This window comes from Triticum urartu, chromosome 6A (genome assembly GCF_056163025.1).
Source record: "Triticum urartu cultivar PI428250 chromosome 6A, HENAU_Tu73, whole genome shotgun sequence".
In the NCBI taxonomy this organism is placed as follows: Eukaryota; Viridiplantae; Streptophyta; class Magnoliopsida; order Poales; family Poaceae; genus Triticum; species Triticum urartu.
This window is the reverse complement of record NC_141878.1, coordinates 539,763,121-539,789,460: the sequence shown is the minus strand read 5'-3', so window position 1 is coordinate 539,789,460 and position 26,340 is coordinate 539,763,121. Positions and strand designations below refer to the sequence as shown.

The window sequence follows — 26,340 nt, the reverse complement described above, 5'->3', positions numbered from 1 at the left end:
AAAAGGAATTGCATATGTCTGTAGTGGCGCAGAGGCCAAAATTCTTGATCCCAATCTAGAATTCCCGCCAAAAGGTTAGCAGGATCACATATATTCCCTCTGTTCCCAAATATAAGTCTTTCTAAAAATTTCATCAAATGACTACATACGAAGCAAAATGAATGAATCTACACTCTAAAATATGTTTACATGCATTATGTTGTATTTCATTTTAAATGTCTAAAAAACTTATATTTAGAAACAGAGGGAGTACATGCAAATATTATTTGCATGTGCCTGCAAGAAGACAAAGTTATTCGACCACTACTATAGCACATGCAAGTGCTAGCGTTTGCCACACAGCTAAAATTCAGACGAAGCTACCGGGTTTGTTCACAAGAGGAACAATCTTATCCGGAGGGAATCGCGGCTAAGCATTCTGCTTTTGTAAAGCGATCTGTTATAGAAACAGGAGAGGAAATTCGTTCTGGTCACGTTGGCCGATTAAGGTTTGTGTGTGCAGCAGCCCAGCAGGACGGATTAGATTTGGATTCCCGGCCGTTTGCCAAAGTTTTCCCTGGAAAGCATATGTACCTCTGGCCAATTGAGACACAGCTCCCCGTCCCCTCCCGTGTCGCTCTCGCGAGCGACCCGGGGGGCAACCCTAGCCGCCGCGACTCACCCTCCCCCTCCTCTGCTCTCCTCCCTCGCTGCCGCCCAGCGACGTCGTCGGGCGAAGCCCGGCCGGTGGGGGCGGCGGCGGGGCCTCTTCTTCCCTCCCCCCTCGTGCTCCGCGGCTGGTGCGAGACGGCCGGTCGAGTGGCGGCGCCGGGCTTTGGCGGGGCCGGCGGCGCGGCGGCGGGCTCGGAGTTCGGCGGCGGGGTTGCCTGATAGGGCCGCGACGTCGAGCGGCGGGCTCGCTTGTGGCGTGGCGGCCGCGGGGGTTCCCGGTCTGGGAGGTGGCGTGGATCCGGCCCGATCCTCCCGGATCCGGCTCCTGGATGGCGGCGGGCGGTGGCCGAGGTCGGTCTTGACCTCGGAGTGGGGTGGTCTGCAGCGGCGTTGCTGCGGCCTGGTGGTTGTCCGATCTGCTCGCGGCAACGGCGGCTCTCTCTGGCGGCGGTTCGTCTGCGTCGGACTCGGGTGAGCTCCTTCCCTCTTCTTTGGACTCAGCGACGGGCTCGTCAGGCCGGGGTGGCGCCATGGTGTGGTGGTGCGCGCGAGGCCTGCTGGTGGTGGCAGGGGACTTCGGGAAGGGGCAGGGTGCCCCCTCCATTGCATCTGGCGGCTGCTGCGGGTGGCCGCCGGAGTTCCCCTGGCCCTGATCCGGTCGCCGAGGTCACCGATCGTGCCAAGGTGTCGACTTTGGGGTGGAAGGCGAGCTTCCGCTTCGTTCTAGTCAGCCGCGTCCGTTCAATGTGTCCTGGTTGAGGGTGGAGCTCGGATACCGCGGCGGCGGCCCGGTTGGTGGTAGCCGGGGTGCTCTTGGGCGAAGCATGCGGCTTGGGCGTTCTCCGGTTAGCATGGCCGTGTGGGCGGCGTGTTGACCGGGGTGGGTCGTTCATCCAATCCGATGACGATGAGTGTTGGCCGGGGTGAAAACCTGCTCTGCTCTGCCAGGCCGACGGCGGCGGCGTTCCAGCGTCGTCCCTTTCTTGAAGGCGCCGTCGCGGCATCTCATTTGTCGTCGGAGTGCTCCGGGGAAAACTCTAATCCTTGGATTGGGTGATGGCGACACGATGGTGTCGTTCCCTTGCTGAAGGCGTCGCTCTGGAGCTCATTGTTCATCCTACTCGGCTTCTCCTCTTCGCGGTGGCCCGCCCACGGTTGAGGGCCCCGACATCATCGTAGTAGTGCTTATTGTGTTCATCTGATGTTGGCTAGGATTTTGTTGGGGTAGTGTTGCTGTTATCAGCGTCCTTGTATCCAGCCTTGAGTGTGTGCGGTGTGTGTGTTTATATCGGCAGGATTCGGTTGTTCGGTGATGCTTTATCTATAAAGCGGGGGAAAACTCTTTTTCTCAAGCATATGTACCTAGAAATATATAGATCACAATCCAGAAACCTCACGTGCTTATACTTGGCCTGCAACCAACTAATAGAAAGGCGTACGTTGGTTCGTAGGGATCGAATATGTTTTTTTGGACCATCTAGCTGTATATCGAGTGGGTTTCCTGCCAAAGAAAAAGGCGCCAGCAGGGCTGGCAATTGCAAACGCCGGGGCTGGCAATTTATGTGGTCGGCATGGCATTTTACAAAACTGCCATGGTTGTTTGTTTAATTTACGCGGACTTTTTGATAAAAACCACCGCCATGCGATACAAACTGGATAGCTTTAGGGGTGCTCGCTGGAGTGAGAGGCGTTCGTTGGAATCTCACCCCAGCGAACGCCAGGTAGCTAGACAAAAAAGTTAAGTGGGTTGGTTAAGAATATATTAGACGCATCGAAGAAGAACACATACAACTTATTCGTGTAAGAGGTGTTTGAAGTTTGAACATGAATGTGGCCACTATCAAGCTGACAAGAAGTGCGGCTACTAGGGCATCTCCAAAGCTACTCCACACCTTGCACAAAGCGAGGGGAAGAGTAGGGGAGTCCTGGATATCTGCCACGTCGACCCAATAGGCCGTTCCCCTCTTTTTAACCGTTCGCTCTCTGCCTCTTCACTATCCACTCTCCACCGCCTATCCAAACAATAGTCGTCGCTGACCACCTTTTCCCCATTGTAGTCGTGCTATGATGGCTTGCAAGATAGCCGTGGAGGAGCGCGTGGGCTGTCAAGCTATGTGGTTACTCGGCGGGTACAAAACCGTTCAACTGACGTCCCGACATGAGGGCTCCTATCCGCGTTGCCGCTTGTCGTTGAGCCCCTCCTCCTTATCCATGTGGTTGTCGTGCTCCTACGCGCAGGCATCCTTGGTCAAGAAGAAGCTCCGCAACGGATCAGTGTCTGCCTAGTTACGTAGATTAGGCTAAGTTTAAATAAATTATATCTAGTTTGTTGTAATATACTCTAATCTAGTTTGAATCACATTTGAACCGTTTGAATAACAAAAGATACCGATGTGCAGGCTCTCACAGGGCATTCGTGGACCCATCCGAATCGTGTTTGCGGACAAATGAGTGTCTCTTTCTGGATTTTTCACTTGGAGATGCCTTGCCGACAATTTTAGTGTCGATCGATCTAGATCCTAGTGAAATTGTGCACGCAATAATTGTCGTATGTACACTGTCATCCTCCAGTGCCCACTTGATTACTTATAGATCGGCAACGAACAATGCTGACATGCAAATTGAAAAGTATGGAATCGCGAATGCACAGGAAGCTAGCATTTCTTGAAAGAAGAGCAGTCCATGTACACATATATGTTGAGGTTTTTTTTAAACTTATTTCACAAAAATAGTTTTTTTACTTGTCACTTATACCTTGCCGACAGCAAGGCAAATGAACAATATACTCCTCGCCCTCGGATCAGGTCTCTTTTTCTGCGAGGAATCTCTAAGAGCTTTACTCACGAATGCATTCGCCGAGCAGTCAGTCAAAAGGCTATTGATTAGGAAGCTAGGTTCTTCTATCCAGCTCTCGATCACATCAAGCGTACAAGCATGCTCTCGGTCACACAAGTCTCCATCTTAATGTTTACGTCCTGCACCTGTTATGTACTCCCTCCGTAAAGAATATAAGAGCGTTTAGATCACTATTTTGGAAGTACTCAAGTATAACCTATGTAAACTGCAAAAATGTTTTACGTTAAGTTACACACGGAGTACAACATAGTACCAGCCATTGCATGGAACGCACGGACCCGTCGATCATCGTCGTCGTCGTGGTATGAACGAGCCGCCGAGGAAGCGGTCAACCACAGCCGGGAACCTTCTATCGTTCTTCATCTGGTTTCGCTGTCGGACTGTACGTGTGGCCTCGCTCACGCACGCCTGCTTCTGCTCCGCGATCGATTGACGAGGGCATCGCCTCAAGTCATCGATGTTTACTGTTCATCAACGTGCCGTGAACAATTGTCATCTCGTCGACCTCGATCTCGATCTCTTTCGGCTGCGATCTCCCTGGCTAGCTTGCCGTGGATTCCAAAGGAAGATCTTCCCGGCGTCGTCGTTAGATCTTCCTCTTTGTTTTCTCGTAGTGGAATTATAATGATATAAGGCCCACTTGAGCTAGCTAGCGGCCAAGATGCGGATGATCAAGACCGTCCGTCCATTGCACCTCTCGCCCGGCTTCTTTCCGGAGTATGTAGTAGTACTCTCTCCAGTCCTTTTTAATTCACATATAAGACTTGTCTGAAGTCAAACCTCGTAAACTTTGACCAAATTTATAGGAAAAAATACCAACATTCAAAATGTGAAGTCAACAACAACAAATGCATCATGACTTTAGTTTTCATATTGTATAAATTTAGCATTATAGATGTTAATATTTTTTCATATAAATATGGTCAAACTTTATGAAGTTTGACTTCAGATATTTCTTATATGCAGAGTAAAAATGACCGAAGAGAGTACTACAGATCGATGCCGCCACTTTTGCATGATATCAGCCAGGAGCCCGTGATCTGAATCTTTGACTCCTGCGCACGCTGATCCGATCCGATCCGGTATCGTGCTGCCAAATGAAATCTGCACGTACGTTCGTCTTGCTCGATCGCTTGATCAACTGGGTGGGTCATGCGCGCGTGGGAAAATGGCGTCAGGGCTCACGACCAAAGCGGATTCGAGAAAAACTCAATCGGCCAATATAAAATAGCCAGGCACGCGTGCGCAACTTTCACCGGCCAGAGACTTGCGAGCAAAGCCAGCCAACAATTCTTCTCCTCGGCCAGCCGTACGTGCAGCCGCTCACGAGTAGTGGACGCACACGCGTGTACTACATGCCAATGTCGGCCGACGTATTTTGTGCGATCCGTTCGTGACGCGGACGCGGACGCGGCAAATTTGACAATTTTAACCTGTGAATGAAATCATTTCGTAAAGTAAACTGTTTTAAATTTTTTTCATTTAAATGATCTTTTTGAGTGACGTCCGACACGAAGACGCCACACTACATTCTGCAACGATTGAGAGTTAGGCGTCGCACTATACAGTGTAGCGCCTACCGGCGCTGAACGCTGGCAAGGCATGCAACGTTTGTCAGTTAAGTGTTGTACAATATAGTGTGACGCCTTCATGTCAGGCGTCACTCAAAAAGGTCATCTGAGTGATTATTTTTTAAAACAGTTTATTTTGTGAAATGATTTCATCTATAAGTGAAAATTGTCAAATTTGCCCGCGGACGCGGACACAGCGGCGTAGGCGACAAGCGCCCACTTGCGGCCGGCCATGCCTCTGCAAGACACCCCCATCATTCATGAACTGGCAGGCCAAACAGTAGAGCTACCTAGCAAAGAGATAAACCCATAAAGTCCGTTAAAATGCCTAAGAGCATTACTAGTAGAACCCTCAAACCCTCAAACCCTCACTAACGTTTTAAGGGTTCAAAAATAATTTTTTTTTGTGCACTTTTACGGGTTAAAAAATAGGGGTAAAGATTAGAACCCTCAAATCCAACCCTTATAATGGAATATTCCCCATGAACGACGTTGTCGTTACGCGCGGGAGGTCGACGGGGCGGCCGCCGGCGACGGGGGCGACTAGCAGCGGCGGTCGCGGGCGTGGGCGCGGGAGTTGGGAGGATTTTTTCCTCCCGCACGAGGATAACCGCTAAATGAGGGTTGGGGTAGGTTTTGCTCCCCAACTCTTACTTTTGAGGATTGGGAGAGGGTTTGAGGGTTGGACTTTTAAAATTTTTTAAGGGTTTAAGGGTTAAGGAGTTCTAGTCTACGCCTTTTTTCGATGAAAATTGTAAAAAAGCAGTTATTTTTAGGGGTTTGAGGGTTTGAGGGCTCTACTAGTAATGCTCTAAGCTTGATAGCCTAGCTAGATGGCGACGGCTCGACGGGAAGCTCGGAACGGAGCAGCTCTGAACTAGACCTGGCGTGAGCTAGCTGCTCTGTTCTTACGCTAGCTACCTAGCTAGCTCCAACTTTGAAGCTGGGTTTCATTTGATCCACATATCTGGGCGCAAGAAAACCCAACCAATCAGTTAATTCATTGAGTAATTGCATATATAATGACTAAGATAAGAGGTGGGGCATGTTGCGAAGAAAATTCCAAAGTGGTATATGCGGCCGCGATGCGCTTGCATGCACATATATGTGTCGCGTTTCTAGCCTGTTATAGGGATTCGTTTACAAGAAGGTGCAAGACCGTTTTTTAGACATGGATTATCTGCATCCGAGCTTGAAACCACCTTATGGACTATAAATTCTGAGAAAACTAGTAAAAGAAATCTGAAATTTTTCGTGGATAAGCATCAATAAATGTTTTAATATCCTTCAAATTTTGACCTTGAAAAGACATCCGTGGAGCCCTGTACAGAAAAAAAACAGGGCTAAAAAGATGCATTTTTGGAGCACCTTTTTTGTTTTGTTTTGGCACACACCTCTACGGATGCATTTGGTGGCAAAATTTTGCAGAATGTTAGAACACTTGTCGATGTTTATCCATAAAAACTCCCATTTTTTTACTTTTTACTTTAGGAATGTACTGTTCGTATGGGAGCATTATTTGTGATCGGGATTAGAGCAACACTTTATTTTTACATTTTTAGTAAGACATTTTTCTTGTTTTGTATTTGGTAGATGTATGCATCTTGCTATGCAAAGATCGAGCATTCACTTAGTAATGGTTTCATACTATTGCTTATCGTGCAAAATACCATATGCTAAAAACATGAGGCAACTATTCTATATTTAAATACATAGCCCCCACTAGTAAAAAATTTAACACGCATGCTTCCACATAATCTCATTACAGATCATGGTGAATGGAGTGCCCGGCAAACCTATCTACACTTGTCAAGGACTACGGCAAGGTGACCCCTGTTGCCTATGCTCTTCATCCTCATCATGGAGCCCCTTCAAAGAATGTTTGAGCTTGCTTCTGCACGTGGGATCTTATCACCTCTTGCAAGAAGAGGAATGTCACAAAGACTCTCCATGTTTGCCGATGATGTTATGATTTTTATCAAGCCTAATGACATGGATCTCTAAGCATGCGCATCCTTGCTTCAACTATTTGGAGAGGTCTCGGGTTTGCAAGTCAACATGTTGAAGAGCGCAACACTACCCATAAGATGCACTCCAGAGAATATGGAACGAGTTAGTGAGATACTTGGATGCCTGATCGGTAACTTCCCTTGCAAATACTTGGGTCTTCCACTCACGATCAGGAAACAAATGGCTGCCGAACTCTCGGGATTGGTCGACCAGCTTGCCGGATGCCTTCCAAACTGGAAGGCGGCAAATATGCCGAAAAGTGGGAGAATGATGTTGGTCCAGTCAATGATGTCCGCGATACTTATTCATGCAGTGATGACACTCAACATTCCACTCAAGACGATCATGGCCATGGTCAAGATATGTCGTGGATTCCTTTGGTGTGCCAAACCACACGCGAATGGAGGCCAGTGTGCGGTAGCCTGGAATTCAGTGTGGTCTCCAAAGTGGGCTAGTGTACTGGGTTTGCCAAACCTTAGGTGGCTCAACATTGCAATGCATGCCAGATGGGCATGGCTGCAATGCACATACACGTCTAGACATTGGGCAGAGTTTGAGATCACGGTGCCTGACGAATCTCTTCAATTGTTCTAGATGGAACTAGTATCCTATTCTGGAGGACCAGTGGCTGCATGGGCTAAGAGTTCAAGAGTTGGCGCCTAACATCTTTGCATGTATTGGGCTCAGTGCGAGATCGTCCAGAACGGTTGCACAAGCATTATCTGAAGGAACTTGGGCCATTGATATCGGGCTAGAGTTGATAGCCCAGGAGCTCCATGAATACTCCCACCTATGGACTCAAATAGCAATGGTGGAGCTACGCGCAGACATACCCGACTCCATCACAAGGGCTTGGGAGACGAACGGATGCTTCTCGACGTGTTCGGCCTATGCAACAAAATTCTGGGCTAGAGAGGCTATACCTATGGTCGAGTTCTCATGGAAATTTAGAGCACCACTGAGGTGCCACTTCTTTGCACGGCTTTCTCTGAAAAATAAATGTTGGACGTCAGACCGACTGGCAAGACGCGATCTTGATCATCAAGAAGCCTGCCCTTTTTGTGAGCAAGAGGAGGAAAGCATAGATCACATATTGCTGCAGTGTGTGCTGGCGAGGGAAGTATGGCCACGGGTCTGCAATTCTATGAGCAAACCAATGTGGATCCCAACAAGTGGCTCGAGGTTGACCGACTGGTGCACACAGAAGACGGCGACAACATTGGGTAAGAAGGACGTGTCAGCTCTCATACTGCTTGTGATGTTGGAACTGTGGAAGCACCATAACGCCGTTGTGTTTGATGGAGCGACTCCATCTTCACAACATGTGATGTGTATAACAGAAGTGGAAGGCAAAACGTGGAAGCAAGCGGGTATTCTCAAAGGAGAGTTGGACACCTTCTTTAGGGAGGTGTCGACGTGGGTGAGTGTGAGAAGTTAGCTTTTCTATTCTTTTGGGTGGAGCGGGTGGAGTTGGTGTTGCATAATTTGTAATTGCCAACGTGGACGGACTCTTTACCTCCTCTATCTCCTTTAATATATAGTAGTACACACACTCGTGTGTATTCGGAAAAACCCCAGATATCCATCCGATTGAAATTACATGACATCAAAAGTCATGCAAATACTCTTATGCAAACCATACCATCTCATTAAGTCATGTACCTAACTTATATCACGATGGTATGTGTTTTTTCAAGCGGAATCAAGTCATGCATGTCAGTCATAAATTATTTTTTTGCATTTTTTTTGATAACAAATGATATATGTGTTGAAAGCTGGGAGCAAAGAAATATAGTTCAAGCTTCACATATTTGTTAAAGGTTGGCGCCACGTTAAATTCAATTGAACCTTTTCTTTTTTATATTTGTCACATACTTCATAAATTTCATTGTTTTTAATTGTAAAGCAAGAATACTCTTGCATTTGTTTTCCATTAGTTTTTGTTGTTTTTAAGCACATGTTTTTGCATTTGTTTAATACGGTTTCCGGAGCAATGTGTGAAGCACTATTTAGTTTTTAGTATTGGTAGGCTAGCCAGCTAAGCTAAGCAACTTGCTCATGTCTACTAGTGCGAGAACTTAAGAAGTAGCTTGTTGCACTAGAATTTCAAAAAAGTCTGCTACCAAATACTTGCAACCGTTTGATGCTCCTTATCTCTACTTGTAAGAAAGTGCAAAGCAGGCTCTTTCCTGGACACTCATGCAGCTAATGCACAAGTTGTAGGGCGGGGATTTGCACAAACAACATGGATATGCCAAAAGTTGCACAGGAAGGAAAAAAAACACCCCAGCCGAGCTCTATATGTCAAATGTTGAACTTCCAAGACATGGTATCTGAATAAAGGACAACGGTGAAAAGGATACACATGTTGTATTTTTTTGGATTGCCACCAAAGTTTACACTATCAAGGTGCGACTTTCCCCGTCTCTCCGGTGCCTTGTTTTGGGTGGCTGATGCATGGAGACGGTGCTTGGTAGCGGGTAGCAGCAATCCATCGCGGCGGTGTGGTGTTGTGGACGTGGTGTGCGACGGCTATGCGGATGGACAAGCAATGGAGCCACATGCTCGACGGAGTTGGTAGTAGCCATGGTGATGAAGTCGTGAGTCGTGGTATGTTGTCTAGGGGCAGGTTGCAATGTCCAGATTTACCACTGACGTACACTAGTGATGCAGGCGTGATATCGCCGATGCGTTCCAAATGGGGGTTTTGGTGGTCCGTTTCCTCATCAGTGTAATCGCGATCATGCGTCGATGGATGCTATTGGCTCCAAAGACGCTCTCGGCGACCAGATTGTCTGCTTCATGTTTGCACGACTTTCAGTTAGCGTGGTTGTGTCCACGTCCAAATTGTGTACACTCAAACATCTTTGTCATGTCAACAACTGTTCGGCGTGGATCTTCGTTACTTTTTCTCCGTCTAGACAAAGCTTCGGTCTTGTATGACTTTACTTTTTTGTCGACGTAATACTTTGTCTGTGTGCATTACTATTGGCTATGTGCATCATAATAGTGCAAAGGTCGGATATTGGCTCATCGTGTCTTGTATCTTCTTGATGCTTCATTATGAGTGAATAAAAATGTTGTTTATAAGAAAATAATCATTTTTTGTACATGACCAAAACGTGATCCTTGTTTGGATGATACCAATTTTTTGGCATGCCAATGGCAACTCTACTTCGTGTTTTTAGCCACTGTTAGCAACTTGTGGTAATCAAAACCTCAACCGCAAATTTGGCCAGCTAATTTTTGGAATGGTAACTTGGCAACAGACCAAACACACTCCCATTCTACGGGAGGTATTTAAATCAAGTGCTCGTGATAGGTTTCCCGGTGATGCCACTAGTAGAAAAAGGGGGCTTTCGTTCGGGCCTGGTCAGGCCATTAGTCCTGGTTCTTCCACGAACCGGGACCAATGGATGCATTCGTCCCGGTTCATGAGCCCAAGGGGCCGGCCGGGGCCTCGTGGGCATTGGTCTCGGTTCGTATGGACCCGTTTATCCCGGTTCCAGGCACGAACCGGGACCAATGGGCCTCGCTCCTGGCCCACAAACATTGGTCCCGGTTCTTGGCTCGAACCGGGACAGAAGGCTGGGCTCTAGTCCTGGTTCCAGCCATGAACCGGGACAAATGAGTTGTCTATATATACTCCATTGATGCAGCAGAGCACTCCACAGTGCTCTGTTTTTTCTGGCCGGCGAGGAGAGAGCATTTGGGTGCTCTAGCTCACCTCCTATGCACACTAGGATGTTTCGATGAAATGTCCAAACCACGCTAGTTAAGCTATCTCCTCTCGAAGCTCGACCTCCAAATTTCATTTTCCCCGAGATTTATCTAGATTTAGCGATCCGTCACGTCCCGTCCCCGTCTTCACCGCCGTCGATCTCCCTCGCCGATCTCGTCGCCTGCACCACTGTGGTGAGCCTCTTATCTTCTTCTGAAAGAAAAAAATTCTTACTTTAGATAGATACTTGTCTAATTTTCTTACTTTTATTATTGCTTGTGCTTATATAGTGCGATGGTTTTGGTATCCGGCCCCGTCGGCCCTCGTCCTGGCTATGATTCAGATGTGGTATATATTATCTTTTATAACTATTTGGTTCATTTATTATTTATGACAATTATGCCCATCAAGTTGACATAGATTTTATTTATGTAGGAGGTAGTTGAACCAGAAATTCCAACCGACCCTATTGTCGAGAGGTTAAATTTAGTTGAAGAAGAAAACAATTACTTGAAGGAAAAAATAAAAAAATTGAGGAGGAGAAGATGATATTGGAGTTGCATGTTGCGGATGTCGTCGATGATCACAAGATCAAGATGGATGCAATGGGGTTGAAGATGAGAAAGATTAGAAAATATGCCATTCATACCGAGGCTTGGTATCATTATGCCGTTGGATCAATTTTTACCTTGGTTGTGATTATGATCACATTTATTGTTGCATTGAAAGGTTTCACATAGTTTCAATGTATGGTTTAACTAGATGCTCTGGAGAGCTATATGTTGTTCAATGAGAACTATGTATGTACTTTGTTTTAATTGTGATGATGAACTTCTATTGATTTGGTCACTTATCTATCCATGAGAGCTATATGTACTAAATTGATGATGTAGCTTTGAATAGTGCATTTTATACACGAAGTGCATCCAGTTTTTCCGTAAGCCTCTCTACTTTCTTGCACATGCTATGTGGGTGAAATGATGATACCATGCCAACTTTCAACCTTTTCAGAGTTCATTTGTAGTGCTTTTCAATTTCAGGGTCTTATAGCTCAAAATAATCAGTAAATGCATGAAAAATAACAAATGAAGTCAGAAAGGGTTGAAAATTGATGATGTGACTTTGAATGGTGCATTTTGAACATAGTAAAAGTATGGAGTTCAAATAAGTTCAAAAAAATGAAATCCCTTTGTAACAGACGAGTTTCCGTATGAAACCCTGATACTTCGAAAGAGACTGTCCGTTTTGTACACGAAGTGCATCCAGTTTTTGCCGTAAGCCTCTCTACTTTCTTGCACATGCTGTGGGTGAAATGATGATAACATTCCAACTTTAAACCTTTTTAGAGTTCATTTGTAGTGCTTTTCAATTTCAGGGTCTTATAACTCAAAATAATCAGTAAATGCATGAAAAATAACAAATGAAGTCAAAAAGGGTTGAAATTTGATGATGTGGCTTTGAATGGTGCATTTTGAATAAAGAAAAAGTATGGAGTTCAAATAAGTTCACAAAAATGAAATCCCTTTCTAACAGACGAGTTTCGTATAAAACCGTGATACTTCGAAAGAGATTGTGCATTTTGTACACGAAGTGCATCCAATTTTTGGCGTAAGCCTCTCTACTTTCTTGCACATTCTATGTGGATGAAATGATGATACCATGTCAACTTTCAACCTTTTCAGAGTTCATTTGTAGTGCTTTTCAATTTCAGGGTCTTATAGCTCAAAATAATCAGTAAATGCATGAAAAATAATGAATTTCAGGGTCTTTCAGTAAAATGAATTATCATAAAATAAATTAAATAAGTAATTTGAAACAAAATATTATAAAATTTAATAAAATATAAGTAGAAATAAAATAAAATAAAATAAAATTTAATAACATAAATAAAATTTATGAAACTAAAAATATCAAAGTATTTTCTGTTCAAAACATTATAAGCAACCTCTAAAATTTTTGAAACTAAAATTATATAAAATTGATGCAACTAAAATTATCAAAGTATTTTCTGTTCAAAATCATTAAAAGCAAAAAAAAAATTCATAAAGAACTTTTTTTGTTAGAAACTTTAATAGCAAAAATAATTATCATAAAATAAAATAAATAAGTAATTAGAAACAAAATAAAATAAAATAAATAAGTATTTTGTTGTAAGTAGAAACAAAACAAAAAAATAAAGCAAAAAAGAAAAAAATAAAAATTTTGCCACCTACTGGGCCACCACAGCATGAATACGACTAGAAACTCATCAATGGGCCAGGATTCAGGCCCGCAGAAGGCCCAATAGGTCCATCAGGCACAGCAGTCACAATTAGCCCCGTAATCCTGCAATGGAGAGGAGCTCGAGAGGGGTGCGGCAGTGGGGGCTTATAAACCACTGCGTGCCGCTCTCGACTAGCGAGGTGGGACTAAACTCCCACCACCACCCGGCTGTGCCAGGCCTTTGGTCCCGGTTCGTGGCACAAACCAGGACTAAAGGGGTGCATTGGTTCCGGTTCGTGGTCACCGCTTCCTGCCCTTTGGGCTGCTGAAAAGATACCTTTGGTCCCAGTTGGTGGCACCAACCGGGACTAAAGGGTGCATTGGTCCCGGTTTGTGCTATGAACCGGAACCAATGCTCTTAGTATATAAGAAGGACTTGTGAACATTTTCACTTCTCATCTCGCAGTTCCGCCTCGACGACGCCGACGACATCGACGCCGCCAGGCTGCCGCGCGCCCCCGTCCACCGTCTCCGTCATCGCCGTCGCCCTTGCCCCCGCCTCACCGCACCCCGCCCCGACGTCGACGCGCCCCGCCCCGACCTCGCCGTCGCCGAGCCCTGCCTTGACCTCGCTGCGCCTCGCCATCGCGCACGCCGCGCCCTGCCCCGACCTCGCCGCCGCTCGCGTGCACTGTGAGCGCCTCACCGCACGGTTCCGCCTCCTCCCCCCTTCTCCCCCGCGCCCAACGCCGCCGCGCGCCCGCCCCAACACCGCCGCCCGCCCCGACGCTGACGATGAAGCAGGCCCCCTATTCACACACACACACACGCACACACACACACACACACACACACATATATATATATATATATATGTTCATATTGTAGTAGTAGTAGATGATGATGATGATGTATGTATGTTCATAATATGCAAAAGATAGGATTTTTTCTGTTCATAGATTTTTTGGGGTGATATCATTGTAGAATATGCAAATGTTTGTATGTTCATATGCAAAGAATATGTCATTTTTTAATAAAAATTTTATGATTTTTTCTATTGTAATTTTGTTCATAGAATTTTTAGTTTATATATATGTTCGTATGCAAAAGTTAGGATTATTTTAGTTTACATATGTTTAGTTTAGGAAGAAGGAAAAGAAAAAGGAGAAGAAGAGGAGAAATAAATAAGAAGAGGAAAAAAGGAGAAAAAAAAGAGGAGAAGAAGAATTCTTCTTCTCCTCTTTTTTTTTCTTCTTATTTTTTTTCTTCTCCCTTTTCTTTTTTTTTTCCATGTATGTATAATTTATGTCCCGATAATTTCAACACAAGGGGGGGGGGTCGATATACCCCCTCCCCTATAACATTATTTTCCCATGTATGTATGTCGTCGTTGTTGATATAACTCCCTCCCGGATAACTTCGACATGAGGGGCGGTCGATATATATACCCCCTCTCGACCGTGATAACTTATACCATGGGTGCACCTCCCGGCCCTCTCGCTCGACCAAAACTCTCGAGGACACCCAAACCCTAGAAAAAACAATGTCGGTCTCCTACCCCCTCCCGCCGCGCCCCTACCCGATCGACAAACTCTCTTGAGACCACCCAAATTTACCAAGTTAAAAGAGCGTTGTCGTCGAGGCCACCCCAAACCCTAGAGAAGCGTCGAGGCCAGGCCACTAATATGATTCCTTATTGTGCTTAGCTAGCTTCAACGTTTGCCACTAATATATCCATCTGTCATGTTTGAATAATAATTGTCATGTTGTAAATATTTGCAGAAACTATGGATCCGCACCCCCGAGACGAAGCATAAGAAGCGGTGTTGGGGGAGATAATCGATGCCGACTTGTCATTTCTCAACGACACATGCACCGATGGTCTGGAAAGACAGGATGAAGAAGCAGGCTACGACGACGATGATCAAACAATGGAGGAAGGACACCGTGATGACGGCTCCAGTGACCGAATGGAGGGGGAAGGACACCGTGATGACGGCTCCGGTGACCGAATGGAGGGGGAAGGACACCGTGATGACGGCTCCGGTGACCGAATGGAGGGGGAAGGACACCGTGATGACGGCTCCGGTGACCGAACGGAGTCCGGCCAGGTGTATATATTAATTAATTAAGCATGTGCCGACTATACCAAATTGATGCATTAATTGCTTTTGGTATGTACACATATTAACTATCTTCTTTTTCTTATTTTCTAGCCCTCCGGATCGAGCAACACTTCGATAACGAGACGAGGCCCGAAGAGAAAGTTGCGCTCGGATGAAAGGTACACGATCATCGAAATTGATCGCGCTGGCCAACCGATCAAACCCCTCCGGACCAAGCAAAAATTTAATGCTCAGTGCAGGGTTCTAGTTAGGGACATGATCCCGATCAGCATCGAGCAATGGTTGAAGCCTAAGGACAAAGACTCTCATGTGTCTTATGTCAGCGATGGGCAGAAAGCTGATCTTTGGACCGCGCTGCAGGAAAATTTCACCTTCCCGCCAGAGGAGGATCCGGAGAATCCAGTTAAAAGCCAATGATCAAGGCTTATGCTCTTAAGAAGATGTCTGAGCTATTCAGGAGGTGGAAGAATGAGCTGAAATCATCATTTGTCGACCAAGACAAGACTCCAGAATTCATCGGCCAATTTGAGAAGATCAAAGATCAGTGGCACGCATTTGTCACCAAAAAGAAATCTGAGAGAGCAGCGAAGATGTTAGCGACAAACAATAAAAATGCGGCAAAGAAGAAGCATCACCATCGCATGGGGTCAGGTGGCTACCTGAAAGCCCGGCCGTTGTGGGACAAGGCTGAGAATGACCTCATTGCTAAAGGGATCGAACCAGAGACGCGACGCTGGCCAGACTGTTGCAGGACTTGGTTCTTCGGGGTTGGGGGAAAATTGGACCCTGTAACAGGGAACTGCATTTGGACCAACGAGCAGCTGAACACACCCATCTAGAAGCTTCAGGAGTATATCGAAAAGGCGCAGCAAGGGACGTTCGTTCCGTACAGAGAGAACGACGAGCTCACAGAGGCCCTCAGAAATCCCGAGCACCCCGGACGGACATGAGTCACACCAGGCTCCCTTTCGTGGAAGGCTGGATTTCCCGACGCAGGCGGTTACAAACGCTGGGAGAGGAAGAAGAAAAAGGAGTTGACCCAACTACAGGCGCTGCACACAAGGGTACAAGCGCTAGAGGAATGAGACGAGGCCCGCAGCGCGTGACCTGCCGAAGCTGCGACACCCGAAGCTACCCCGCCATCTCAGCGGAGAAGCAGCGTGGCTTCCAAGGAGCCGCTTCAGGAGCCTGTCTTCACGGATCCTGCTAGCTACCCCGTGGATGCTATCACGGAGTCTCAGAATTGCCACCTTATGACGCAGTGGATAGAATTCAAGGTTGAAGGAAATATGCCCTAGAGGCAATAATAAAGTTATTATTTATTTCCTTATATCATGATAAATGTTTATTATTCATGCTAGAATTGTATTAACCGGAAACATAATACTTGTGTGAATACATAAACAAACAAAGTGTCACTAGTATGCCTCTACTTGACTAGCTCGTTAATCGAAGATGGTTATGTTTCTTAACCATAGACATGAGTTGTCATTTGATTAACGAGATCACATCATTAGGAAAATGATGTGATTGACATGACCCATTCCATTAGCTTAGCACCCGATCGTTTAGTATGTTGCTATTGTTTTCTTCATGACTTATACATGTTCCTATGACTATGAGATTATGCAACTCCCGTTTACCGGAGGAACACTTTGTGTGCTACCAAACGTCACAACGTAACTGGGTGATTATAAAGGTGCTCTACAGGTGTCTTCAAAGGTACATGTTGGGTTGGCGTATTTCGAGATTAGGATTTGTCACTCCGATTGTCGAAGAGGTATCTCTGGGCCCTCTCGGTAATGCACATCACTTAAGCCTTGCAAGCAATGCAACTAATAAGTTAGTTGCAAGATGATGTATTATAGAACGAGTAAAGAGACTTGCCGGTAACGAGATTGAACTAGGTATTGAGATACCGACGATCGAATCTCAGGCAAGTAACATACCGATGACAAAGGGAACAAACGTATGTTGTTATGCGGTCTGACCGATAAAGATCTTCATAGAATATGTAGGAGCCAATATGAGCATCCAGGTTCCGCTATTGGTTATTGACCGGAGACGTGTCTCGGTCATGTCTACATTGTTCTCGAACCCGTAGGGTCCGCACACTTAACGTTACGATGACAGTTTCATTATGAGTTTATATATATTTTGATGTACCGAAGGTTGTTCGGAGTCCCGGATGTGATCACGGACTTGACGAGGAGTCTCGAAATGGTCGAGACATAAATATCGATATATTGGACGACTATATTTGGACACCAGAAAGGTTCCGGGTGAGATTGGAACAATACTGGATCACCGGGAGGTTATCGGAACCCCCCGGGAGGTATATGGGCCTTATGGGGCCTTAGTGGAAAGGAGGGGAAAGGAGCAAGGGAGGGGGCGCGCCCCCCAAGCCCAATCCGAATTGGGAGGGGGGTCGGGCCCCCTTTCCTTCCTCCCTCCTTCCTCTTCCTTCCCTCTCCTACTCCTAATAGGAAAAAGGGGAGTCCTACTCCCTGTGGGAGTTGGACTCCCCCTTAGGGCGCGCCACCTTCCTTGGCCGGCCCCTCCTCCACTCCTTTATATACGGGGGCAGGGGGCACCCCAGAGACACAACAATTGATCATTGATCTCTTAGCCGTGTGCGGTGCCCCCCTCCACCATAATCCTCGATAATATTGTAGCGGTGCTTAGGCGAAGTCCTGCGACGGTAGAACATCAAGATCGTCACCACGCCATCGTGCTGACGGAACTCATCCCCGACACTTTGCTGGATCGGAGTCTGGGGATCGTCATCGAGCTGAACATGTGCTAGAACTCGTAGGTGCCGTAGTTTCGGTGCTTGATCGGTCGGGCCGTGAAGACGTACGACTACATCAACCGCGTTATGCTAACGCTTCCGCTTCCGGTCTATAAGGGTACGTAGACAACACTCTTCCCTCTCGTTGCTATGCATCACCATGATCTTGCGTGTGCGTAGGAATTTTTTTGAAATTACTACGTTCCCCAACAGTGGCATCAGAGCTTAGGTTTTATGCGTTGATGTTATGCACGAGTAGAACACAAGTGAGTTGTGGGCGATATAAGTCATACTGCTTACCAGCATGTCATACTTTGGTTCGGCGGTATTGTTGGATGAAGCGGCCCAGACCGACATTACGCGTACGCTTACGCGAGACTGGTTCTACCGACGTGCTTTGCACATAGGTGGCTGGCGGGTGTCAGTTTCTCCAACTTTAGTTGAACCGAGTGTGGCTACGCCCGGTCCTTGCGAAGGTTAAAACAACATCAACTTGAAAAACTATCGTTGTGGTTTTGATGCGTAGGTAAGAACGATTCTTGCTAAGCCCGTAGCAGCCACGTAAAACTTGCAACAACAAAGTAGAGGACGTCTAACTTGTTTTTGCAGGGCATGTTGTGATGTGATATGGTAAAGACATGATGCTAAATTTTATTGTATGAGATGATCATGTTTTTAACCGAGTTATCGGCTACTGGCAGGAGCCATATGGTTGTCGCTTTATTGTATGCAATGCAATCGCGCTTATTGGAAAGTAGTACATCACAGAAACCGGTTTCTGTGACACCTACACCAATTAGTGAGGAAGCTAATGATGATGATCATGAAACTTCAGAACAAGTTACTACTGAACCTCGTAGATCAACTAGAGTAAGATCCGTACCAGAGTGGTACGGTAATCCTGTTCTGGAAGTCATGCTACTAGATCATGATGAACCTACGAACTATGAAGAAGCGATGGTGAGCCCAGATTCCGCAAAATGGCTTGAAGCCATGAAATCTGAGATGGGATCCATGTATGAGAACAAAGTGTGGACTTTGGTTGACTTTCCCAATGATCGGCAAGCAATTGAGAATAAATGGATCTTCAAGAAGAAGACTGACGCTGACGGTAATGTTACTGTCTACAAAGCTTGACTTGTCACAAAAGGTTTCCGACAAGTTCAAGGGATTGACTACGATGAGACCTTCTCACCCGTAGCGATGCATAAATATCGATATATTGGACGACTATATTTGGACACCGGAAAGGTTCCGGGTGAGATTGGGACAATCCTGGATCACCGGGAGGTTATCGGAACCCCCCGGGAGGTATATGGTGTTGGGGAACGTAGCAGAATTTTAAAATTTTCTACGCATCACCAAGATCAATCTATGGAGTCATCTAGCAACGAGAGAGAGGAGTTCATCTACATACCCTTGTAGATCGCGAGCGGAAGCGTTCAAGAGAACGGGGTTGATGGAGTCGTACTCGTCGTGATCCAAATCACCGATGACCGAGCGCCGAACGGACGGCACCTCCGCGTTCAACACACGTACGGTTGGGGAAGACGTCTCCTCCTTCTTGATCCAGCAAGGGGGAAGGAGAGGTTGATGGAGATCCAGCAGCACGATGGCGTGGTGGTGGAAGCAGCGGGGATCTCGGCAGGGCTTCGCCAAGCTCAGCGAGAGGGAGAGGTGTTACGAGGGGAGAGGGAGGCGCCAGGGGCTAGGGTGCGGCTCCCATGCGCCTCCCCACTATATATAGGGGTGGAGGGGGCTGTTTTCTTGCCCTCCAAGTCCATTGGGGCGTTGGCAAAGGTGGGGGGAAAGAAATCCCATCATTTCCCTTCCCCACCGATTGTTATCCCCCCTTTTTAGGGATCTTGATCTTATCCCTTCGGGATATGATCTTATTCCTTCTAAGGGGGGATCTTGGTGCGCCTTGACCAGGGGAGTGGGGCCTTGCCCCCACTAACCACGTTCATGTGGGCCCCCCCATGCAGGTGGGCCCCACTCCGAAACCTTCTAGAACCTTCCCGGTACAATACCGAAAAATCCCGAACATTTTCCGGTGGCCAAAATAGGACTTCCCATATATAAATCTTTACCTCCGGACCATTACGGAACTCCTCGTGACATCCGGGATCTCATCCGGGACTCTGAACAACTTTCGGATTACCGCATACTAATATCTCTACAACCCTAGCGTCACCGAACCTTAAGTGTGTAGACCCTACGGGTTCGGGAGACATGCAGACATGACCGAGACGACTCTCCGGTCAATAACCAACAACGGGATCTGGATACCCATGTTGGATCCCACATGTTCCATGATGATCTCATCGGATGAACCACGATGTCGAGGATTCAATCAATCCCGTATTCAATTCCCTTTGTCCAGCGGTATTGTACTTGCCCGAGATTGGATCGTCGGTATCCGATACCTTGTTCAATCTCGTTACCGGCAAGTCTCTTTACTCGTTCCGTAACACATCATCCCGTGATCAACTCCTTGGTCACATTGTGCACATTATGATGATGTCCTATCGAGTGGGCCCAGAGATACCTCTCCGTCACACGGAGTGACAAATCCCAGTCTCGATTCGTGCCAACCCAACAGACACTTTCGGAGATACCCGTAGTGCACCTTTATAGCCACCCAGTTACGTTGTGACGTTTGGCACACCCAAAGCATTCCTACGGTATCCGGGAGTTACACAATCTCATGGTCTAAGGAAATGATACTTGACATTTAGAAAAGCTTTAGCATACGAACTACACGATCTTTGTGCTAGGCTTAGGATTGGGTCTTGTCCATCACATCATTCTCCTAATGATGTGATCCCGTTATCAACGACATCCAATGTCCATGGTTAGGAAACCGTAACCATCTATTGATCAACGAGCTAGTTAACTAGAGGCTTACTAGGGACATGGTGTTGTATATGTATCCACACATGTATCTGAGTTTCCTATCAATACAATTCTAGCATGGATAATAAACGATTATCATGAACAAGGAAATATAATAATAACCAATTTATTATTGCCTCTAGGGCATATTTCCAACAGTCTCCCACTTGCACTAGAGTCAATAATCTAGTTCACATCGCCATGTGATTAACACTCACAGGTCACATCGCCATGTGACCAACATCCAAAGAGTTTAATAGAGTCAATAATCTAGTTCACATCACTATGTGATGAACATTCAATGAGTTCTGGGTTTAATCATGTTATGCTTGTGAGAGAGGTTTTAGTCAACGGGTCTGCAACATTCAGATCCGTATGTACTTCGCAAATCTCTACGCTATATTTGGAGCCATTTCAAATAACTGTTCTACTTGGAGCTATTCTAAATTGTTGCTCCATTATACGTATCCGGTATCTCTACTCAGAGCTATCCGGATAGGTGTTAAGCTTGCATCGATGTAACTCTTTACGTCGAACTCTTTATCACCTCCATAACCAAGAAACATATCCTTATTCCTCTAAGGATAATTTTGACCGCTATCTGGTGATCTACTCCTAGATCACCTTTGTACCCTCTTGCCAGACATGTGGCAAGGCACACATCAGGTGTGGTACTCAGCATGACATACCGTATAGAGCCTATGACAAAGCATAGGGGACGACCTTCGTCCTTCCTCTTTCTCCTGAGGTGGTCGAGCTTTAACTTCATAACTTCATACCTTACAACTCAGGCAAGAACTCCTTCTTTGACTGATCCATCTTGAACACCTTCAAGATCATGTCAAGGTATGTGCTCATTTGAAAGTACCATTAAGCGTTTTGATCTATCCTTATAGATCTTGATGCTCAATGTTCAAGTAGCTTAATCCAGGTTTTCCATTGAAAAACACTTTTCAAATAACCCTATATGCTTTCCAGAAATTCTACATCATTTCTGATCAACAATATGTCAACAACATATACTCATCAGAAATTCTATAGTGCTCCCACTCACTTCTTTGGAAATACAAGTTTCTCATAAACTTTGTATAAACCCAAAAGCTTTGATCATCTCATCAAAGCGTACATTCCAACTCCGAGATGCTTACTCCAGTCCTTAGAAGGATTGCTGGAGCTTTGCATACTTGTTAGCATTTTTCAGGACAGACAAAACCTTCTGGTTGTATCACATACAACCTTTCCTCAAGAAAATCGTCAAGGAAACAATATTTTAACATCGTATCTGCAAGATTTCATAAACAATGCAGTAACTGCTAACATAATTCCAACAGACTCTTAGCATCGCTACGAGTGAGAAAGTCTCATCGTAGTCAACTCCTTGAACTTGTCGGAAAACATCTTAACGACAAGTCGAGCTTTCTTAATGGTGATACTTACCACCATTGTCCGTCTTTCTTTTAAAATCCATATGTACCCAACAGCCTTATGACCATCAAGAAGTTCTTCCAAAGTCTACACTTTGTTTTCATACATGGATCCTCTCTCGGATTTTATGGCCTCGAGCCAATTTTCAGAATCCGGGCCCACCATCGCTTCTCCATAGCTCGTAGGTTCATTGCTGTCTAGCAACATGACTTCCAAGACAGGATTACGTACCACTCTAAAGTAGTACGCATCCTTGTCGTCCTACGAGGTTTGGTAGTGACTTGATCCGAAGTTTCATGATCACTATCATAAGCTTCCACTTCAATTGGTGTAGGTGCCACAGGAACAACTCCCTGTGCCCTTCTATACACTGGTTAAAGTGACGGTTCAATAACCTCATCAAGTCTCCACCATCCTCCCACTCAATTCTTCGAGAGAAATTTTTCCTCGAGAAAGGACCCGATTCTAGAAACAATACCTATTGCTTTCGGATCTGAGACAGGAGGTATACCCAACTGTTTTGGGTACTCTATGAAGATGCATTTATCCGCTTTGGGTTCGAGCTTATCAACCTGAAACTTTTCACATAAGCGTTGCAGCCCCAAACTTTTAAGAAATGACAGCTTAGGTTTCTCTAAACCATAGTTCATACGGTGTCATCTCATCGGAATTATGTGGTGCCCTATTTAAAGTGAATGTGGTTGTATCTAATGCCTAACCCATAAACTATCGTGGTAATTCGATAAGAGACATCATGGTATGCATCATATCCAATAGGGTGCAGTTATGATGTTCGGACACACCATCACACTATGGTGTTCCAGGCTGTATTAGTTGTGAAACAATTTCCACAATGTCTTAATTCTGTGCCAAACTCGTAATTCAGATATTCATCTCTATGATCATATCATAGATATTTTATCCTCTTGTCACAACGATCTTCAACTTCACCCTGAAATTACTTGAACCTTTCAATAATCTAGACTCGTGATTCATCAAGTAAATATACTTAGCATCTACTCAAATCATTTGTGAAGTAAGAATATAACGATATCCACTACATGCCTCAGCACTCATTGGACTGCACACATCAAGATGTATTACTTCCAGCAAGTTGCTTTCTTGTTCCATCTTACTGAAAATGAGGCCTTTCAGTCATCTTGCTCATGTGGTATGATTTGCATGTCTCAAGTGATTCAAAATCAAGCGAGTCCAAAGATCCATCAACATGGAGCTTCTTCATGCGTTTTATACCATTGTGACTAAAATTGCAGTGCCACAAGTATGTGGTACTATCATTACTATCTTGTATCTTTTGGCATGAACATGTGTATCACTACGATCGGGATTCGATAAACCATTCATTTTAGGTGCAAGACCATTGAAGGTATTATTCAAATAAACAGAGTAACCATTATTCTCCTTAAATGAATAACCGTATTGCGATAAACATAATCCAATCATGTCTATGCTCAACGCAAACACCAAATAACAATTATTTAGGTTTAACGCCAATCCCGATGGTAAACGGAGCGTGCGATGCTTGATCACATCAACCTTGGAAACACTTCCAACACATATCATCGTCTCACCTTTGACTAGTCTCCGTTTATTCCATAGCCTTTCATTTCGAGTTACCAACACTTAGCAACCGAACCAGTATCTAATACCCTGCTGCTACTAGGAGTACTAGTAAAGTACACATTTAATATAATGTATGTCCAATACATACTTCTTTCAACCTTGCCAGCCTTCTCATCTACCACGTATCTAGGGTGGTTCTACTTCAGTGACCGTTCCCCTTGTTATAGAAGCACTTAGTCTCGGGCTTGGGTTCAACTTTGGGTTTCTTCACTAGAGCAGCAACTGATTTTTCGTTTCATGAAGTATCCCTTTCTTGCCCTTGCCCTTCTTGAAACTAGTGGTTTTACTAACCATCAACAATTGATGCTCCTATTTGATTTCTACTTTCGCGGTGTCGCGAATAGCTCAAGGATCATCATATCTATCCCTGATATGTTATAGTTCATCACGAAGCTCTAGTAGCTTGGTGGCAGTGACTTTGGAGAACCATCACTATCTCATCTAGAAGATCAACTCCCACTCGATTCAAGCGATTGTAGTACTCATACAATCTGAGCACATGCTCAACGATTGAGCTTTTCTCCTTAGTGTGCAGGCTTAAGAAACTTGTCAAAGGTCTCATACCTCTTAACGTGTGCACTAGCCTGAAATCCCAATTTCGGTCCTTGGAACATCTCATATGTTCTAAGATGTTTCAAAAACGTCTTTGGTGCCTCAATTCTAAACCATTTAGCATTACACACTGAACTATCATGTAGTCATCAAAACGTGTATGTCAGATGTTCGCAACATCCACAACCGACGTTCGAGGGTCAGCTCACTGAGCGGTGCATTAAGGACATAATCCTTCTACGCAGCAATGAGGACAATCCTCTATTTACGGACCCAGTCCGCATAATTGCTACTATCAACTTTCAACTAAATTTTCTCTAGGAACATATCTAAAACAGTAGAACTAAAGCGTAAGCTACGACATAATTTGCAAAGTCCTTTTGACTATGTTCATGATAATTAAGTTCATCTGATTATTTAATGAACTCCCACTTAGATAGACATCCCTCTAGTCATCTAAGTGATACATGATCCGAGTCAACTAGGCCGTGTCCGATCATCACGTGAGACGGACTAGTCATCATCGGTGAACATCTTCATGTTGATCGTATCTTCTATACGACTCATGTTCGACCTTTCGGTCTTCCGCGTTCCGAGGCCATGTCTATACATGCTAGGCTCGTCAAGTCAACCTAAGTGAATTGCGTGTGTAAATCTGGCTTACACCCGTTGTGTTCGAACGTTAGAGTCTATCACACCCGATCATCATGTGGTGCTTCGAAACAACGAACCTTCGCAACGGTGCACAGTTAGGGGGAACACTTTTCTTGAAATTATTGCGAGGGATCATCTTATTTTAGCTACCGTCGTTCTAAGCAAATAAGATGTAAAACATGATAAACATCACATGCAATCAAATAGTGACATGATATGGCCAATATCATTTTGCTCCTTTTGATCTCCATCTTCGGGGTGCCATGATCATCATCGTCACCGGCATGACACCATGATCTCCATCATCATGATCTCCATCATCGTGTCTTCATGAAGTTGTCTCGTCATCTATTACTTCTACTACTATGGCTAACGGTTTAGCAATAAAGTAAAGTAAATACATGACGTTTATGTTGACACGCAGGTCATAAATAAATTAAGACAACTCCTATGGCTCCTGCCGGTTGTCATACTCATCGACATGCAAGTCGTGATTCCTATTACAAGAACATGATCAATCTCATACATCACATCCTTTTGGCCATATCACATCACACGGCATATGCTGCAAAAACAAGTTAGACGTCCTCTAATTGTTGTTGCAAATTTTTACGTGGTTCCTATAGGTTTCTTAGCAAGAACGTTTCTTACCTACGCAAAAACCACAACGTGATATGCCAATTTCTATCTACCCTTCATAAGGACCCTTTTCATCGAATCCGATCCGACTAAAGTGGGAGAGACAGACACCCGCTAGCCACCTTATGCAACCAGTGCATGTCACTCGGTGGAACCTGTCTCACGTAAGTGTACGTGTAAGGTCGGTCCGGGCCGCTTCATCCCACGATGCCGCCGAATCAAGATAAGACTAGTAACGGCAAGTAAATTGACAAAATCGACGCCCACAACTAATTTGTGTTCTACTCGTGCATAGAAACTACGCATAGACCTAGCTCATGATGCCACTGTTGGGGAACGTAGCAGAATTTTAAAATTTTCTACGCATCACCAAGATCAATCTATGGAGTCATCTAGCAACGAGAGAGAGGAGTGCATCTACATACCCTTGTAGATCGCGAGTGGAAGCGTTCAAGAGAACGGGGTTGATGGAGTCGTACTCGTCGTGATCCAAATCACCGATGACCGAGTGCCGAACGGACGGCACCTCCGCGTTCAACACACGTACGGTTGGGGAAGACGTATCCTCCTTTTTGACCTAGAAAGGGGGAAGGAGAGGTTAAT

The 26,340-nt window shown here is 45.3% G+C and overlaps 1 long non-coding RNA gene across 1 annotated transcript; it reads left to right on the top strand.

The window, feature by feature from the left end:
- Positions 1 to 249: 249 nt before the first annotated feature.
- LOC125516900 (uncharacterized) lies at positions 250 to 3,324 on the top strand. The gene is made up of 2 exons (XR_015608779.1): positions 250 to 1,122; positions 3,051 to 3,324. It is a non-coding gene; the product is annotated as an uncharacterized LOC125516900 (long non-coding RNA).
- The last annotated feature ends 23,016 nt before the right edge of the window (positions 3,325 to 26,340 follow it).